General features: G+C 47.4%; 1 long non-coding RNA gene across 1 annotated transcript; it reads left to right on the forward strand.

The window, feature by feature from the left end:
• Positions 1-881: 881 nt before the first annotated feature.
• On the forward strand, positions 882-2,317 carry LOC309371893. Its single transcript, XR_014169321.1, has 3 exons — positions 882-1,513; positions 1,755-1,956; positions 2,174-2,317. It is a non-coding gene; the product is annotated as an uncharacterized lncRNA (long non-coding RNA).
• The last annotated feature ends 6,432 nt before the right edge of the window (positions 2,318-8,749 follow it).

The following is an 8,749-nucleotide window of genomic DNA, read 5'->3' on the forward strand; positions in this document are numbered from 1 at the left end:
GGATGGAATGATGGTCATGAAGGATAAGAAGGAAGCATTAGTGAAGATGAGATCACTATATGTTCAACCAAGCGACCAGGGGATGGAGGCCACCACTGCTGATATGGATGGTGACTGTGGATCTTTCTGACATGTCCCCCTATTTATGGATAGTTCAAAGAAAAGAGGTCATTTGTGTGAATTGTGATTTCTGAAAATGAAAATCTCTTTATCTTGCCTGTAAGTATCGTATTTTACGCCCCATAGGACGCACCGCACCATAGGACGCACCTAGATTTTTTTTTGGGGGGGGAAATAAAGAAAAAAATATATATTCCCCCCCAAGCTTCCCCCGACCCCAGCCCCCAGAACAGACTGCTGCCTGCAAGCCTTGCGAGCCCAGCGCGCAAGGCTTGCGGACATCTGCCCGAAGCACCCAGTGGGACCTCCTGCTGGCCGCCTGAGGCTTGCGGATAGCTTCCTGAAGCCTGGAGAGCGAGAGAGGTCGGTGTGCACCGATGCCTCTCGCTCTCCAGGCTTCAGCGAAAGCCTGCATTCGCCCCATAAGACGCACACACATTTCCCCTTCATTTTTGGAGGGGGAAAAGTGCGTCCTATGGGGCGAAAAATACGGTATATCTCTTCTTTCCGCAGTCTGCTTCTTTTACTATCCCTTAAGATTTAGAAGGGATGCGGATAGCACCGTGGGTTAAACCACAGAGCCTAGGGCTTGCCGATCAGAAGGTCAGTGGTTCGAATCCCCGTGACGGGGTGAGCTCCCGTTGCTTGGTCCCTGCTCCTGCCAACCTAGCAGTTCAAAAGCACGTCCAAGTGCAAGTAGATAAATAGGTACCGCTCCGGTGGGAAGGTAAACGGCGTTTCAGTGCGCTGCTCTGGTTCACCAGAAGTGGCTTACTCATGTTGGCCACATGACCCGGAAGCTGTACACTGGCTCCCTCGGCCAATAAAGCAAGATGAGTGCCACAACCCTGAGTCAGCCACGACTGGGCCTAATGGTCAGGGGTCCCTTTACCTTTAAGATTTAGACACATATGGAACCAGGTCATGGTTAGATTAATTTTTAAAGATTGTGCCCAGGACCCCCTTAGCTGCTTTGAGGGAAATGGCTTGCCTTCCCCCCTGTGGTCATCATCACAAGAAGGGCATCTCCCAGTTTGAGAGGGTCCTTTGACAAGATGCCCTCCTCAGTGGGTTAAACAGCTTGCTGTGTTCTCCAATAGAGGTTTCTGAAAGTAGGCTTAGCTGCCCGATGCCCCAAATTTAGCACAGAGATATAGAGTATCAAGAAAGTATCTAGAACCCATTTCCTTATCAGTTTCCCTTTTCTTCCCTAGATTACAAAGGCTCCATGGGCTGATGGTCTCCTGCTGTCTCATGCTGAAGATACACCCCCTGGTCTGTGAGGAGGATGAATGGAAGTCTATGTGGTGAAAGGTGGAATTGATGAAAATCAGAAGAATCTTTGTCAGACCATGCGACCAGGGGGTGGAGGCCACCGATGACAACACAGATGGTGAGTGCTGATCTTTGTTCATCAGGAACAGGAAGGCCAGAGAGAATCTGGGTCACTGAGGGGGGGGCGGGAGGGGAGACAGCTTCCTGATTCAAGAAGAGTTCGGGGATGGGATGAGGACTTTGGGAAGAGCAACTATTTGCTCTGCAATAGAGGTTTCTGAAAGCAAGTTTAGCTGCTAGATAGAATCAAGAAAGAATCTAGCACCCATTTTCTGATTATTTTCCCTCTTCTTCCCTAGGTTTCAAAGTCTCAGACGGCTCTGTGGGCTGATGGTCTCCTGCTGCCGTGTCACTAAGATCCATCCCTGGTCTGTGAGGAGGATGAATGGGATGAAGAGGTGAACGTAATAAAAGATGGGAAGGTGGAGAAAGTGAAAATAAGAAGAATCTTTGTCAGACCATGAGATCAGGGGCTGGATGCCATCAATACCAACATGGATGGTGAGTGCTGATCTTTGTTCATCAGGAACAGGGAGGCCAGAGAGAATCTGGGTCACTGAGGGGGGACGGGAGGGGAGACAGCTTCCTGATTCAAGAAGAGTGGGATGAGGAAGGGAGAATAACGTAAGCCACCTGGAGATCCTTGCAGGAAAGATGGGTTATCAACATAATAATAAATGGAAATATTAAGAATCGTTTCTCTTCTTTTCTCTTCCAGGCAGCGACAGCAGTGAGGCCAGCAGCTCCGATACAGCTCCCTCCCTGCCTTTGCCCAGTTCCCCTTCCCCAGAAATCCAGATAGAAAAATAAATTAATAAATATATATATATTTTGTTATTCTAATAAAGTTCATTTTCAAACATGATAGTCTTCAATCATGATTTAATCCTTGGGGGTACTTTTTTCCAACAGTTGTGAACATAGGTCGGAGTCTACAGTTTGGCTCCTTCCTTTGTAGATGCTCCTAGATGGATGCTTTCGCTGAAATTCCTGCATTGCAGAGGGTTAGACTAGATGACCCTTGGAGTCTTTTCCAACTCTACAATTCTGTGATTCCATGCTGCTGTTTGGGCACCTTATGTAGGATTAGGAATCGTGGTGCCTGCCCTACAGAAGAAGATCTGATACAGACACCTGGCCATGCAAGAAAGAGCTCCCTTCAGGAGGGTGAGCCAAAAATGGACCGTGATGGTCCATTGATGGAAATGGGGGAAGATCTCCAAAACCACACTAAAATGGTATGTGAATTATCTACAGCAATAAAGTCCTCAGCCAAGTCACTCAGCAGGCGGATGTGTCACAATGGAGGACATGACACTTACTTTAGCTCACTTGCTTAACAATGGGCATTGTTCCCCTTAATATTCATTTTTCAAATATATCTTTCAGTGGGATAAGTGGTTTTATTCAATTTAATTAGAAAAGATCTAGAGCTGGCTTCATCCAACATGGTTCCATTTTTGGGAAGGACAGGAAATACCACACAAACACACACACATTTCAACATGGAGGGGGTCACCAAGGGAAAACACTTTTGGCCTTGACTACAGCTGCTGTTTCTCACTTAACAGTTAAAAATAACCCCTCTCAACACCCTGTAGTAAACTGTCTGGTATTGTGATGGACAGGAGCAGGACTTCACCCTTAGAACTCCTCATCCCCCTGTTTCTTTTAGTTTCTGCCCAGTGTCTTCAACCAAGAAGCAAACAGCTTTCCTTAGGCTGCAATGAAGTGAAATGTTATGAGTTTGTGGGTGCCAGACTCCCCTTTGTCATGTGTTTCTGGGTGCCAGGAATTGAGCCCTTGGATTTTTTCCCTAAGAGATCCAAGATTTGGGAGCAGGAGGTCTTGCAAGTTCAGTTCTTTGTATATGCCCAGCAAAACATGCTGAATCTTTGAGAATATTCTGGGGTTTAGTATTTAATTTCCTGGATGGAATACAAGAAAAGTAGTCTGCTAGATTACTTTCACAAAGCTGATATTGGCTGGCAAAAGGAAAGCTAATTTTAAAGCAGATAAGGGTGAAAATAACAGATCTGTGCAACTGCCTCTCAGTAATTGCCTAAATGCTATCTTATTCTGTTTTAACCAGCCCCCTCTCTCTCACACACACACCACAACCATTATAGTCCTTGTGAAATATATCCTTATCTAGTGAGGAAAAAAATTAACTCCCTTAAGAGAGTTCCCGGATTTTCCCTTTCTCAACGTACTTCATCATATTGTTGTGCACAATATTTCACCACATCCACCTGTAACCGTAGCAACACGTGCTAATCTACAGGGAAATGTAATGCTGCGAAGTCCTGTTTACATTTGCACAACTCCCCCATTCAGACTCTTGCAGCGCAGAACTGGCCCAATGCTACCTTCAGAAAGACAGCCTTCTAGCTAAAGCAGGTTTCTATTTTAAGGACTGTCGAGCCCAAACCCAACTGAATGATAAAGAACTAGGAGCAGAGGCACTGAACTTGAGAATCCACAATAAGCACAGTGGTTCTTAAGCCTTTCCCCCTGGGCCACACTTTCAAACCACTCAAATGTCCTGATTTCATCGGGACATCACAAATCAGCCTCTATTCCCAGAATCGACTGCCCCGATTTTGCTCCCCTGCGCTGGTTGTGACAGAATGAGGGACCCAAAAATGAGGGACATTGGGAGACTTGGCACTGGCCGGAGTGGCCTTCAGGCACACCATACTAGTGGAGGGAGGGAGGGGTCAGTGGGCAGGCAAGGAAGGGGGGGAGTGATGGGGTCAGTGGGGTGTGTGCCCCGAATTGCCCTCCCAAAATGTTGGGGTGTATGCACTTTCAGAATAAACATTTGCTTGTGCCGCACCAAATTTTTAATTGATAAGAATGGATCCATCCCTCTCTTTGCCTTGGCTTCCTCTTTAGCTGCGCGCAGCCTCTCCTGGCCGGAGGGGCTGCACATGACTATGGCAATACCCCTACCTCCCACAAAAGCCCACAGGAGCCGTGCACCCTTTAAGGAGCTAACAACTCCTGCGGGTTTTTCTACGAGGAGGGAGAAGGGACTGACTGGTCGCGTCAGTCCCTTCTCCCTTTGGGGAAAAGCCCGCAAGAGCAGCGCCAAGTTTATGTGCGGCTCTTGGGGGCTTTTCCTGCCTGCCTCCCCCCTGCATTCGCTCCATAAGATGCACACACATTTCCCCTTACTTGTTAGGAGGGAAAAGGTGCGTCTTATGGAGCGAAAAATATGGTACTTGATAATGTGATCATGTGGAACCGTGACTCATAGCTATCCTCATATTGTCGGCCAACTTTCTTTTTTGGAGATTTCCTTGGACATCCTAAGGTAAAGGTAAAGGGACCCCTGACGGTTAGGTTCAGTCGTGGACAACTCTGGGGTTGCGGTGCTCATCTCGCTTTATTGGCCGAGGGAGCCAGCGTACAGCTTCCGGGTCATGTGGCCAGCATGACCCTGCCGTTTCTGGCGAACCAGAGCAGCGCACGGAAACGCCATTTACCTTCCCGCCGGAGCGGTACCTATTTGTCTACTTGCACTTTGACGTGCTTTCAAACTGCTAGGTGGGCAGGAGCAGGCACCGAGCAACGGGAACTCACCCCGTCGCGGGGATTCGAACCACCGACCTGCTGATCAGCAAGTCCTAGGCTCTGTGGTTTAGACCACAGCGCCACCAGCGTCCCTTTTTGGACCTGCTACTGGTGTCAAATTAAACAAGTCTTCTCCAACACTCTGTTTGACACCTGGCTTGAGAGCAGTACATGTGAAAAGGATCTAGGAGTCTTGGTTGACCACAAACTTGACATGAGCCAACAGTGTGACGCGGCAGCTAAAAAAGCCAATGCAATTCTGGGCTGGATCAATAGGAGTATAGCATCTAGATCAAGGGAAGTAATAGTGCCACTGTATTCTGCTCTGGTCAGACCTCACCTGGAGTACTGTGTCCAGTTCTGGGCACCACAGTTCAAGAAGGACACTGACAAACTGGAACGTGTCCAGAGGAGGGCAACCAAAATGGTCAAAGGCCTGGATACGATGCCTTATGAGGAACGGTTAAGGGAGCTGGGCATGTTTAGCCTGGAGAAGAGGAGGTTAAGGGGTGATATGATAGCCATGTTCAAATATATAAAAGGATGTCACATAGAGGAGGGAGAAAGGTTGTTTTCTGCTGCTCCAGAGAAGCGGACACAGAGCAATGGATCCAAACTACAAGAAAGAAGATTCCACCTAAACATTAGGAAGAACTTCCTGACAGTAAGAGCTGTTCGACAGTGGAATTTGCTGCCAAGGAGTGTGGTGGAGTCTCCTTCTTTGGAGGTCTTTAAGCAGAGGCTTGACAACCATGTGTCAGGAGTGCTCTGATGGTGTTTCCTGCTTGGCAGGGGGTTGGACTCGATGGCCCTTGTGGTCTCTTCCAACTCTATGATTCTAAGATTAATTTTAAAGATTGTCTTCAGGTTCACCTTAGATGCTTTGAGGGGAAATGGCATGCCTTCTCCCTTGTGGTCATCATCACAAGAAGGCACCTCCCAGCTTTGGAGGGTCTTTTGGCAAGATGACCTCCTCAATGGGTTCAACTGCTTGCTGCACTCTCCATGAGAGGTTTCTGAAAGCAAGTTCAGCTGCTAGGTGCCCTGAATTCAGCGCAGAGATCGAGAGTATCAAGGAAGGAACCTGAATCCAGTTCCTGACTATCTGTTTTCCCTCTTCTTGCCTAGGTTTTGAAATCTGTGCAGGCTGGGCGAGCTACTGGCCTCCTGCTGTCGTGCCCCCAAAATCCATCACCTGATCTGTGAGGAGGAGGAGGAAGAGATATTGGAAGATCGATGGGAGTTAATGAAGATAAGAACTATTTACGTAAAACAGTGGGACCAGGGGATGGATGCCGCCGATGCCAATATGGATGGTGAGTGTTGATCTTTGTTCATGAGGAACAGGGAGGCCAGAGAGAATCTGGATCAAGGGGTGGGGAGGAGCCAGCTTCTTGATTCAAGAAGACTTCAGGGACATCCCTTTTGAAGATAATGGAGAACCATTTCTCTTTAATTCTGTCCTTTTCCATTATGGTGTATTGCCAACTGCAGTCTCTCAGGTTTGCTCCTGGGTTCAAAGGGTTGGCAACCCAAGTTAGACCACTGGGCTAGGACTTGGGGACGTGGGTTCAAATCCCACCTCAACCATGGAACTTAATGAGTGGTCTTGGGTACTCACACTGCCTCTTGACCTACCTCACAGAGCTGTTGTGGGGATGGGATGAGGAAGGAAGGGAGGGAAAATAGCATAAGCCACCTGGAGATCCTTGCAGGAAAGATGGGTTATGAACATAATAATAAATGGGAAAATTAAAAAATCTTTTCTCTTCTAGGCAACGATAGCAGTGAGGCCAGCAGCTCCAATACCGCTCACCCCCTACCTTTGCCCACTTCCCCTTCCCCAGAAACCCAGCTAGAAAAATAAATTGATAATATTTTTTATTGTTATTCTAATAAAGTTCATTTTCAAACATGATAGTCTTTGATCATGCTTTTATCCTAGGGGGTGCTTTTTCTACTGATGGAGGTCTCTTCCAACTCTACATTTCTACAATTCTATGATTCTACAAATCTAGCAAAAATGAAAATCAATTAATGGTTGGCAAAATCAGAAGTAATAGGTTTTTTGGGGGGTGGATGCTGTCACTGAAATGGTCACCCACCAGTTCCACTGAGCTTAATCAGAGAGAGAAAGCCGTCTGGCGACAAAATGGCCGACTTCCATGGCTCAAATATTGATCATGCCAGTCCCACAGGATTCTTGTGGCTGGAATATGCCACACCCCCTCAGGAAGAATGGCAGCATACAAATATAAACTATAAATACATCTAGCAGTCTTTTATCCAAGTTAAAGACGTAAGCCACATTTTTGGTAGACTGGAAATTCCCGCTTAGCCCCAATGTCAGATTTAAATAAAAGAGGTCATGTTGCAGCACTAGGATTGATTATTGTACTCCCAAAAGGACAAACATTAATCAAATTTGTGCCCGGCAGCATATTGTTTCTGCTTCATTCAAGCATGGTGGATTATTTTTAATTCGCCCTCCTGATAAAGTTGCATAACTAGAGAATAGCAAACTAATTTAATTGGCAACTTTGCTGTGCAAAACCTGTGCCTTCGACTGCTATTACAAATGCAGCCCACAATGCAGGAAAGGGGAGTGCTATATGTGGAGCTGCTGGACCATCTTGGCTCTGTGGCCGTTTCACAGTTTCCGCATCGGAAAGGAGTGAGGTCGGATTTATTCCAAAGCACTGGATTTCCTTGGCTTAAAAGTAAGTCGTGCCTATTAAATTTGAACAAAACGACCCCATTCTCTGACTCGGAGATGAAATCGGGATGCTTCTCTTTCAAGCACAGTGTAAAGGGAATTGGGGTTGCTTGTGAGTAAGTGGCCGCTGCTCTAGGCAACGTTGTCTGGCTAAACTTTTCCCTGGCTGAACAGCACTTTCTCCGTGGCTGTGTCAGTCACTGGCAGAATCCGTCAATGGGCGTTTCCTGAACTTCTTCCAGCATAAAAGCTCTTTGACACCAAGTCGCCGCCTAGCCTCCCTGTGTGGAAGTTTTCTGCGCAGAGTGGGTGTGGCCAGCGGAGGTCCTGGGCTCTCCCCGCTGGTCTCTGTGGAAGAGTCTTGGAGCCATCTCTCTGAAGTCCTTCCCGGCTCCCTTTTCTTCCTGGTGTCACGCTGATTTCCTTCCTCCGAGGAAGTGTTCCCTCTCTCCCGGCTGGGCCCTTCTCCTGCATCGCTAGGGAGCCTTACCTCCACTCTTGGCTCCGATGGCAGTTCCCTGACACACAGGGAAGTGTTTTCCATTTCTCGGCGCCATTTGATTTTTGGCCACTGGCATTTCAGAAAGGTCACTGCAACGGCAGTGGGTCGACCTCCCACTTTGCTTTTCCTCCCCTAACAGAAGGCAAAAAGGTTTTGCATGCTGTAGGAGGGATCGTGACTTTAGCATGCGTACAAGGTTTCTCGCATGCCCAACAACAGAACAGAAAAGGGCAGGGAACCCGTCATACAGTGGTACCTCAGGTTAAGTACCTACCGTATTTTTCGCTCCATAAGGCGCACCTGACCATAAGACGCACCTAGTTTTTAGAGCAGGAAAACAAGAAAAAAAATATTCTGAACGAAACAGTGGATGTATGATCTTTGTGGTTCATCCTGTGGCCACAGACATGTGATCTGATGGTGAGTTTGGGGTAGCCCAATGCAAAAATCCTGAGGATCCATGTGGATCCATGCTTTGTAACCACGGTTTTGCACCA

Source organism: Podarcis melisellensis, assembly GCF_964234715.1.
Source record: "Podarcis melisellensis genome assembly, chromosome: 6".
Lineage (NCBI taxonomy): Eukaryota > Metazoa > Chordata > Lepidosauria > Squamata > Lacertidae > Podarcis > Podarcis melisellensis.